The sequence below is a fragment of the Glycine max genome, chromosome 5, assembly GCF_000004515.6.
Source record: "Glycine max cultivar Williams 82 chromosome 5, Glycine_max_v4.0, whole genome shotgun sequence".
Classification (NCBI taxonomy): domain Eukaryota; kingdom Viridiplantae; phylum Streptophyta; class Magnoliopsida; order Fabales; family Fabaceae; genus Glycine; species Glycine max.
The window spans coordinates 19891698-19903421 of record NC_038241.2 but is presented as its reverse complement, the minus strand read 5'-3'; positions in this window follow the sequence as shown (position 1 = coordinate 19903421).

The window sequence follows — 11724 nt, the reverse complement described above, 5'->3', positions numbered from 1 at the left end:
ATTTTTATTTCATAGATGAAAGAAGTGAACAAGATGGACCAACATCAAGAGGAGGATCATCACTAGATAGTAATTTTTATGCATCTTGACATATGTTGCTTAATTTCTTTTAATTGTTTTTGATGTAATGTTTCAAACTTTCAATGGTTTGACATAGGTTGGTCTTGATATTTTATGAACCTATAGCAAAATAATGGCCTGGGTCCTTTTTTTTATTTGTAGAAATTAAAAACATGTATTTGGAATGTTATAACAACTCACGTCTTTCTCAAGAAATTACAGACAAGGACTATTTGTGTATAAGTATAATAAATATATTTCATATAAATAGACACACAATTTCATTAAAAATGATATATTTTATTACATGCAAAATATTTTCCCTATTCACAAGTACATACAAATATAAAATATTACATGTAAATAAATATTTAATCTTTTTTAAATAGAAATTGTAATTTTGTTACGCTTAATACTTGAAAAAGTTAAAATTTAAGAATTAAATGAGTTTTTAAAAGCTAGCAAGATAAAGTTATTACTAAAAGGGTTTGAATTATATTTTCTCCTTATACTATAACTTTTTATTTTTATTTTTTTGGCCCCCTTCAGTCATGAGCCATGGGCGATCACACTGGAAATCAACACCAAGGCCGACCTTGGGTTTGACTAAGCATATTTCCTTACTTAAATGAATACCGCATGCACATTGTTTTAACTTGAAGCTCACTACATTCATCTAATTTAAAATTTAGGGTCCATACCAAAAATGCAATGCGTGATATGATAATTGTTAATGGTGATTAATCTTGTGACAACACACTAGTATTGAGAAATTTAGGTTTCTGATGATAGGTTAGAGTTATGTTTGATATTTTTAATTGCAATTCTAATTCTAATGGTGATTAATCCTATGATAACATAGTGTTGAGAAATGTAGGTTATGGTTGGATGAAAGGTTAAAATTATGTTTGATATTTTTAATTGTAATTTTAATTCTATCATAGATGTAATTGATTTATCAGTTCAAAATCATAAATATTATATTGTGGTTGTGAAAATAATTTGTAAGTAGAATTAGAATTCGATCTAAATTTACTTTCAATTTTATTTAGATATAAGAACAAGTATGAATATAAATAATTATAATTAAGATAAAATGAATCATTTTGAAGATTGTAGTGTGAATAAAAGTAAATAAAAAAGAAAAATTATACAACAAGATGGTATGGATAATTATGATAGTGTTGAAATTTCTGAAATAAAAATTTAATAAATTATCTCAATTTTTATGCTTAAATGAAAATGAGAATAATTATAGAACTAATGAAAATGATTAAAACTAGAGAAAGATTAATGTGAGTTTTTCTTATCAACAAAGACATCAAAATAATAATAAATACCTTTGTGATAAAAATTGTCAATAGTCAATCAAACTCAAGAAAAGAGTAAATTGATTTAGTTCTTTAAAAAAAAATCGCAAATCAATTTGAGAGGATATAAGTATATTGATTTTTTTTTATCTGATAAGTATTGAATTAGGAATAGCCTTAGAAATGATTCAAATAATGATAAACTATATAACATTAGTACTAAATTCAATAAAGAAAATAATAATAAGGTTCAGTTATTGATTCAAATAATAATAAATAATTAGTGCATTCTTCTCCAATTTACTCAAGAAAAGTGTAAATTGATTTAGTTCTTTAAAAACTTTTTTTGGCAAATCAATTTTCATCCCCACTAAGTTTTTATTTATTTATTTTAGTTCTTGTAAGTTTACATTTTTTCAATTTTATCTCCTATAAGTTTTTTTTGTTCATTTTTAATCTCTATAAATTTATGTTTTCTAATTTTATTTCCTAAAGTGCAAACTTACATGAATTAAAAATATAAAAAAATTGAATCTTAAAAGATTTAAAATTGAAAAAAAAAATATAAACTTATAAGAACTAATTTTTTTTATAAAGACTAAACTTGAAAAAATACAAATTTACATAGATTAAAATTAAACAAAACATTCTACATAGATCAAAATTAAAAAAAATATAAACTTACAAGATTAAATTCATATTTAAGCCTTTACATATTTACTCAAATTTTGAATGCTCTTGGAATGAAATAAAAACCAATCTTGTCAAATTAGGAAATGCTATTTAATTAATTGTGTTTTTTTTCTTCTAATGACTTAAATGTTAATGACATGGAAGGATTAATTAGTCATTAAAATGAGTGCGGATTAGCCCATGATATTTTGCTGCTCCAGAAAATTTCTTGTAAAGCACACATTTGACTCTAGATTGAGGGTTCTTTTGGATAAACTTTATAAGTATTTTTAGGAAAAAAAAATAATAATCATAAATGAATTAATTTCTCCTATAAGCTAAAATTAATTGATAAATAAGTTAAAAATCACCTTTTGAAAAGCTAAGTGAAAAGAGCTTTTGCAACATAAGAATTTGAGCTTATGGGAAAAACTTATTTATTTTTCATTCTTTTTTCCTTATCATAAAAGTGAACATGCTCTAAATAATATAATTTAACCCGCAACATCATAATTGATCTAAAGTTTTTTTTTTTTTTTAAATTAATTGTGATCGATAACGACTAACCATAATAATTTACACACTTAAATATGGTTTTTTATATCTACTAATCCATTTTCATTTTATTATCTATTTTTTTTTATATTTTACTATATTTGAGGTTTTAAACTTTTTAGGAGACTTTTTTTTTAAAAAACTAAAGAGGGTTATTTCTTTAAAGTATTTATCAAAGTGGTTTAGTTTTAAAATTATTTATTTGTCAAGGGTGATTTTTGTCACATAAGATGTAGGAGGTACCATCTTAAGTAGCACCTTGTATTTTTTGTTTATCCATTAACAGAAGACGCTACCCTGTTTGACTTCTTCTTTTTAGGTATTCTGTAAGGAGGTATCATCGTGTTGTGCGAGATTGGAGTGAGGCTTTCACTCCATGTTTTGTTAGTGTCACACAATAGTGAACTTGCTCTTCGAGATTGGAGCAGAGCTTCATGTTTGGTCAGTGTCACACAATAGTGAACCTATTGTGTGAGGTTGGAGTGAAGCTCCATGTTACCTGACTGTGTTTTGTTGAAGGTTTCCTTCAATTCAATAAAAAATTTATACTATTTTTCTTATATACTATGTTAAGTAAACTTAATTACATTATTCAAAAACTTCCTAAGGTCTTTAAAAAGGTCCATTAAAAACTATTTAAAACTAATACTTTACAGGGATTTCATAAACAACACTATATATTACATATCTATTTAGAAAAATATATATGTAAATTATAAAATAACTATTCTAAATAAGACCTTAAAAAATGAGCCTAATATTAGCAAAAATTTATATAATGAAACATATATTAAATGCCATGATTTCAATAAAAAATATGAAAATACAATACAAAATGGCCACATTCGCGCTACTTTTACATGCAAAATATAAAACAATGTTCACAACACAATATGTAATACGTAACTAAAATAATTAAAAACCTTATATGAAGTTTTTGAATAATGTAATAAAGTTTACTTAACATAGTAAAAATATGAAAAAAAAATAGTATAATTTTTTATTTATAAATTGAAACTTTAAAAATAGTATAAATTGAAACATTGCACATGCACCAGTCCTCGCCTCAAACAACAGTATCAAGGTCAAGGGTATCAAATTGAAGGTCCAATATCGCATGACACTCACAATGCAATGCACAAAAGGAACCACACAGGGTGACACCTCCTATTGACTACCGATAGGATGACATCTCCTATACTAACAGAACACTTGAAATGACACTACTAGAAAATAGACTTTTTACATCGATTATTAAGGACTTTCAACATCGGTTATTAATAGATGTTGAAAGTACCTACGTTAAAATATCAACGTTAATGTTGTTTTCTTATCACCAACATTGGTTTTAAGAAAAATCGATGTTAATTGTAAATAACAACATCGATTTTTATAAAAATAATGTTGTTGTTTACTGATAACATCGGTTTTTCTAAAAACCGACGTTATTTTTCACTGACAACATCGGTTTTTTTAACAACCAATGTTATTTTTTTGGATTTTTTTAATATCATATCTATTTTTTTAATTATCAACCTATAATTATTCATATGATAGCTTATCATTCAAAATATATCACCAAGACTTATAAACAAAAATTTACACAAATTAATATATCACTAAGATTTCTAAAGAAAATATACCATGCACTAAGAGTAATTATAAACAAAAATTTTCCACAAATGTGTTAAGGATGTTTCAATTCCCACAAAATATGCCACCAAGACTTATAAACAAAAATTTACAGATCAATAATAGTATTGTATAATGTACTTTAATTACAAACAAATCCAAAATAAAACAAAGTTAAAAGTTGCATATGGGAACTCAACTATAATTTAAGTTCCAGCTTGCACATTTTGTGATTGTGCAAAAGTCCTCCATCCATTTCTGTAATCCCTTCCAAGTTCAGATGGGTGAATCCTACAACTTTCATAAATGAGTACATGTGTTCGGAGGTCGGCAAGTGTACCGATTTGTTCATGTAGTATAAAACGGTAAGACCGAGTATCGTATCCTCAGGGAATTTATTTCACTCAAACATTGTACATTCAATGTGCAAACATTTGTATGGATTAAAAGCAGAGTAAATATCAAGTTGGATTCTGGACTAAAATCTATTTGAACATAAACTAAATATCTAAATTATGAAGGTGAAAACTATCAAGTAAAAAGCGTTGGGTCGTTCTACTGAATTTCTCTTGATGTTTAATATGTATTTTTCTCTATTTAACATTATCCTAATGTTCTTATGCTGAGAAACTACTCAAACCAAGATCCCTCTAGTGAATGAACCTAACTCTCTTTAAACTTTGTCCTTGATCCCTCAACAAATTTAGTCTAAAAGAGTTGCATTAAGCCTACAATATAATATGGACTAGATCACTGCACTTCATTCCTAAACATGCAGATTTCTAGCTTGCTCTACCAAGTTCTAAGGCTTTAAAGCATTTTCCAATGCTAAAAATCCTAACTATACATACAAATGGGTGATCAAGCCACAAACATGTAAAATAAGCATAGATAGAAGCAATGAACACGTAAAAATAGCATTAAATAGATAGTGAAAGAATGTTACATCAAGGTTTTCAGCAGAACTCCCCAACAAAGAGGCTTAGCCTTCCATTACAAGCAATGCAATCTCACAATACAAGGAAGGAATAGTTTTGAGTGAAAGAAAATGGCAAAAGATGGTTGAGGATGTCTCCTACAAACCCTAAACTTCACTCCTTCTAACCTAAGCTCTCTCTGTTGCTCTCTTTCTGTCTTCTGTTCTTCAAAATATGTGCTCCCTTAGAAAATTCGCCAACCTCAGAGTTATAAAGGCTCTTAGAGCTTTCAGCTTTCGAAGGTTCGCTTAGCGAGACTGGCTCGCTAAGCGAGAGTAAGTGAATTTTGGCTTAGCAAGACTGGGCGCGCTGAGCGTGAGAAGAGACAACGTCCTCACTAGGTGGGCTGGATGTGCACCGGGCAAGCACATCTCTGACTTATCCTCTTCTAGGGTTTCCTAACCCGCTAAGCGAGCTGTATGCCTCGCTAAGCGGATGCTACTCGCTGAGCGGATCTACCTCACTGAGCGAGTCATCAGCTACTTGACCTTCTCTTCTTTGGCTTGAAACTGAGTTGGATTCAACATCAATTCACAAAATTGGAGTTCTTACTTTATAAAATCACACTAAACAGAAAAATATGTGCAATTCCTACAAAAAGAACCATAAATTGGAGGTAAAACACTAATTCCTTACATATATTCAACATCAAACTAACTCATGAATAACAACTAATAAACTTCCCCAAATTTACAATTTTGTTTGTCCTCAAGCAAAGAAATAATAGTTTACTTGTCCTCAAGTGACAGAATTCACAGTTGTTAACCAAAAGTGTGTTTGTTCGAAAATATTCAATCACATGAAGAGAGATAACTAGCAATACTTCAACCAACAGCCCTTCACAAGTCATGTTTTATTTCAAAGATATAAACATGTTCATTAAGCAGCACAAATGAAATAAGCTAGCAAGCAAGACAGGTATCAAGGAAGGTTCATCAAGCTTAATCCTCACGGCTATTGTTTCTCTCATAAGCACAAGTGTTTAAGGTAATTCTTCAAATCAACAGCCAACACAAGTCTCAACCTTTGCATTTCATCTCATGCCATACAATCACAAACACACAAATTGAATTTGAAGGACTTTCTTGGCTTGTAATGAGACTGGACTACAAATAATTCATGGTTTTTCTAGGATGCAAAACTTAGATTCTAGGAGAGCATTCATCCTTAGATCACCTTTTTTCTTTAATTCCTAGTTTCTATTGATATGCCACAATCATAGAAAATACTTAGCTCAAGCAACAACACACACAAAGCTTTACTTATTCTTGAACTCTTTTTTATTTTTTATTTTAGCAGTTTATGATTACTGCTTCTTTATACAATTTTTTGTGGTTGTTGCTTACCTTACTTGCAATCAACATCACCCAATACACTCCCCCAAATTTGGGACAATTTTGTCTTGAACCAAAATGCTCTCCTATAACCTAAGGAAAGGTAGACGGAGATTATAATTTCAATCAGGCTTAGGGTTCAACTCATTCAATCCAATTCAAGCTCAAAATGGGTGTAAGGGTTTAATCATTCATGAACAGGATAAGGTGTTGGATCGAGTGGCCTCAGAATAATTAAGAAGGGGGGTTGAATTAATTATTCCTAAACTTTTACCAATTAAAAAATTACTCTTCTAAGGCTTTTACTAAATTGTTAAGAGAACGAGGAGTAGAAGAGAAACTTAACAGAAAGTAAAAGCAGAAATTAAATGCACAGTGGAAAGTAAAAGAGTAGGGAAGAAGGAAACAAACAGACAAGAGTTTTTATACTGGTTCGGCAACAACCCGTGCCTACATCCAGTCCCCAAGCGACCTGCGGTCCTTGAGATTTCTTTCAACCTTGTAAAAATCCTTTTACAAGCAAAGATCCACAAGGGATGTACCCTCCCTTGTTCTCTTTGAACCTAGTGGATGTACCCTCCACTAGAACTGATCCACAAGAGATGTACCCTCTCTTGTTCTCAGTCAAACCCAAGTAGATGTACCCTCCAATGTGTTGAGACAAAGATCTCAGGCGGTTAAACCTTTGATACTTTGTGAATGGGGATACAAAAGAATTCTCAGACGGTTAGTCCTTTGAACACTTTTGTATTAAGGAATGGGAAGAATCAAAAGAATTCTCAGACTGTGTCGTTTTGAATTATTTGACAAGGGAGAAGGGAGACACAAAAGAATTCAGGCGGTTAGTCCTTCGTTCTTTTGGAAAAGGGAGAAGAGAGACACAAAAAGAATTCAGGCGGTTAGTCCTTGGCGAATTCTTTTTGGCAAAGGGAGAAGAGAATGAAAAGATGAATAGCATAAGTTTTCAAGGTTTGGAAAACCAGAAAACTTCAGAAAGCTTTTGGTACAAAGAAAAAGAAGAATTTCAAAGAGATTCAAGGCTTGTAAAGGATTAATCGAATGAATGTTAAAATGTGTATTGAAAAGCAAATCAAAGCCTTGCTTTTATAGACTCTTCATGTTTGGCCAAGAAGACCATTTAGAAGTGTTATAACTTTTAGAAAAACTTAAAACCAATTTGAAAAAGTCAAAAACCTTTTGAAGAGTTACATCTTTTGATTTATCAGAAACAGTCACTGGTAATCGATTACCAAATTAGTGTAATCGATTACACAAAGCTTTTGTGTGAAAGGATGTGACTCTTCAGATTTGAATTTGAATTTCAACGTTCCAAGGCACTGGTAATCGATTACCAAAACATTGTAATCGATTACAGCTTTTTGAAAATAATTGGAACGTTGTAAATTCAATTTGAAAACTTTTTCAAAACAATTTTGCTACCAATAATCGATTACAACAATCTGGTAATCGATTACCAGAGAGTAAAAACTCTTTGGTAAAGGGTTTTGTCAAAAACTCATGTGCTATTCAAAGTTTTAAAAAACTTTTTAATACTTATCTTGATTGAGTCTTCTCTTCATTCTTGAATCTTGAGTCTTGAATCTTGATCTTGAACCTTGAATCTTGATTCTTGTCTCTAGACTTTCTTCTCGAGTCTTGAATTCTTCTTGATTCTTATCTTGAACTCTTGAATTGTTCTTGATTCACTTGAGTTGTTCTTTGATTGATCTTTGAGATTTTTGTCATCACCTTTGTCATCATCTTTTGTTATCATCTTTGTTATCATCAAAACACCTTGGAATCACCTTTGGTTCACCATGAAGCTTTGCTTCTACATAAGGCTATTTGGCTAAGTAGCTAAATCAATCAATCATGGCCTTCATCATTTCCAAATCATGCATTCATTCAGTATTTAGAGATTCATGCAAAGATTGATACTTGATGCTAGTCGTTGTCTCACAATTTAAGTTCACACAACTTATTGGGTTATAGCCAATGATTTCCTTCACTATTTACCTGTCAAACAAACTAACATTTTCACTCACACCCTTAATTCATGTTCTTTCTCTTCTAACAACCACATACTTATTCAAGGCATGTGATCTAACATCGCAATTCACTCAGTTCATGCAATCAATCCAATTTCAAACCAATCCATAAACACCAAAGATTTAAACCAAGACACGTTTCAAAAACCAAACCATTGTGCATAAAGTTTAAAAGCTGTAAACTATTCCAAAAACTATAAAAGTGCTAAGTAAATAAGTAAAATTAAACTAAAACTGAAATTTAAAAGTTGTGTCTAAATGGAAGAAAAATAAATGGATCCTGTCTTCACTCCTCCTGAGCTGGAGCTGGGTCATCACAAGGTGGTGAAGGGGCATCCTGAGCTGGCATTGGAGTGTCCTGAGCTGGTGTGGGCCAGGGGTCCTAGGTGCCCTACACTGCTATCATGTCTGCAACGTAATCTGTATCTGCAACGACATCTTCCTCCTCAATGGCCTCCAAAGGCGTGGTGACAGGAGTGTCCTCGAGCGTTTCCTCTGGTTGTGGCTCCTGGGCTGTAGGAGCCTCACCTCCCCCCACAGGAGAAGGGTGGACTCCTGTCCAGGCCACCTGGGCCATGAAATCCTCCATGCTAATGATGGGCCGATGGTGAGCCAAATTGTGAATGCTCTACATCACCAGGCATAAGCCATGGTGAAGGCTCTGCAGCATTGGCACCAAAATGTCTGAGCTCTGAGCGGAAGGGCCGGAAGGTGCTATGAGTGTTGGAGGGGCAGGAGCAGGAGCTGGTGGTGGTGCTGGTGCTGAGATAGAAGCTGGAGCAGAGGTGGTGGTATCATAAGGTCCCCGAGCCCTAGTCTTGCGGGTCCCCGAAAAGGTGATCATGGGATAATCCGGGTTCTAGCAGTTCTTTCAGATATATGTCAAATTAATGGCAGGGCCCAGAGACTCAAAAGTCAATGAATCAAGAATAACTCCCCGGGCGATGCACATAGCAGTGATGATTGCGGGAAATCCGAGCCTAGAGGAGTTGGACTGGGCCATCTGCGAGATCTGACCAGAGATGATCGAGCCCACGTCCATGTCCATCTTCATGACGAGTCCGTATACCAACCTCGCCCTATCCATGTTCAGATTAGAAGTATGAGAGGTGGGGGTAAGGTTGGAGTATGATAAAACACTCCAGGTCTGGGCAAGAGTGGTGAGGTCTTTCCTTAGAAGCTTCCAAGGCGCTCCCTTAGTGTTCAGAACAAATCCTCGCCCTGGAATGTAGAGCTTGGATGCAAGCTCCTGTGGGTCCGGATGTGAATGACAGAACCTGGAATATGTGGAGTACCTCTCCCCTGGCTCCAAAACCACGGGGGTCTCCAGGAATGTGTTGAGGGTCGCAGGATCAAACTTGATTAACTTGCCCCACACCCTGACCTGCCTCGGGGACTTATCCTCTGGATCGAACAAATTAGCATAGAATTCCTTGACCAGGGCCACATCAGTGCGGCCATCAGGCTGCCTGGTCAAGGCCTTGTGCCACCTCCTCATCTCGAGCTCCTTTCGGAACTCGTCGTACTGGGTCAAGTATAAATCAACATTCCTCTCTGGGAAGATGTTTCTGGCATGTACATTTTGCTCATAATGTTCCCAGGCGACCTCAAAAACGAATCTTGTCGTATCATAGGGTTCCTGAGATCGGGATGTGGATGATTTCCTCTTTCTGGAGGCCATCTGCATCAAAAGAATCACAGGAAAGAAAATTAGACAGGTTTTATTGAAGACTAAAAACAAAAAATAAACCAGAAAAAAGGACTGGGCGCTTAGCGAGACAGACTCTCTTAGCGTGCCTTTAGAAAATAACATGATACGTTTAGTGCGAAAGCCGCGCTTAGCGCAACTACTAAAAAATAAAGACCCTGGCTAAGCAAGACACCCTCACTTAGCTGAAACAACACAATGGCTAAGCGAGCATGGCTCGCTAAGCCTTATTCTCTGACAGAGAGCTAATTGCGCTTAGCGAGATAGACTCGCTTAGCATGACACACTAAATGGGCTTAACGCCAGTGGGCGCTTAGCGCGACTTAACTACTGGAACATAAATGGCTTAGCGAGCCTGCTCGCTAAGCCCAATTCTAAAACAAAGAAGAAATTACGCTTAGCGAGCATGACTCACTTAGCGCATGAACAAAATTCAGCAAAACTAAATTGCCTTGGGCTTAGCGAGACATACTCACTTAGCTCAAGCTTATTCAGACTTCAAAGGCATGGTGGCTTAGCGAGCGTGGCTCGCTTAGCCGCAACTAGAATGCCAAAAGCCTCTATAACTCAGACCTAACTAAACTAACTCGCTAAGCATGACATGCCGGCTTAGCAAGTTCATACGAACTCAGAAATTAAAACTTGAAATTTAACTGCTTGAAAAGTCGTAGTGCAGTGGCTTAGCGAGTTCATACATATATGCATAAATTTAAATAGAAATGATGAACTCGCTTAGCGGGACAGACCCACTTAGCATGTTCATCAAAGAACCCAGAAATTCATCCAAAATGAATGAACTCGCTTAGCGAGTACATCGAAATTTCCAGAAAAAATTGGGGCTTTGAAGCCTTAACTCCCTAGCCACTTCCAAGCATAGGAAATCTAAGCAAAGCCCCTGTAATCAACCTACATTATACGCTAAACTAAAGCCCTAAAAACATACAATCAAACAACTGCTAACAAATAAGCAACAACAACACTAAAGCCCTAAAAACATACAATCAAACAACTACTAACAAATAAGCAACAACAACACAGAATCAACATCACAAAGAGAACTTAAAATGTCTTCTACCCTAGGGTTCAAAATTTAAATTCAAAATGACAAGGAACTGAAGTACTTACTTGGATTGCAGAGATTAGTGAGGAAAATGAAGGCAAGATGCAGAAAGGAAGTATGAGTACAGTGCAGGAATTGCCAATGATTGCAAGAAGTGAGAGGAAGGAGGTTATATGATTGTGCAAAAGTAACTACCAAAGGGAGTTATGTTTTATTTTTGGCAGTTTCGACTGACTCGCTTAGCGTGAGTGACTTGCTTAGCTAGCACTCAGTGATGTTTAAATTTTTCAGGATTTAAATTCATTCGCTTAGCGGGACAGGCTCGCTTAGCCCAATTCGAAAATTAGAAAACCCGATAAGCTTTTGGG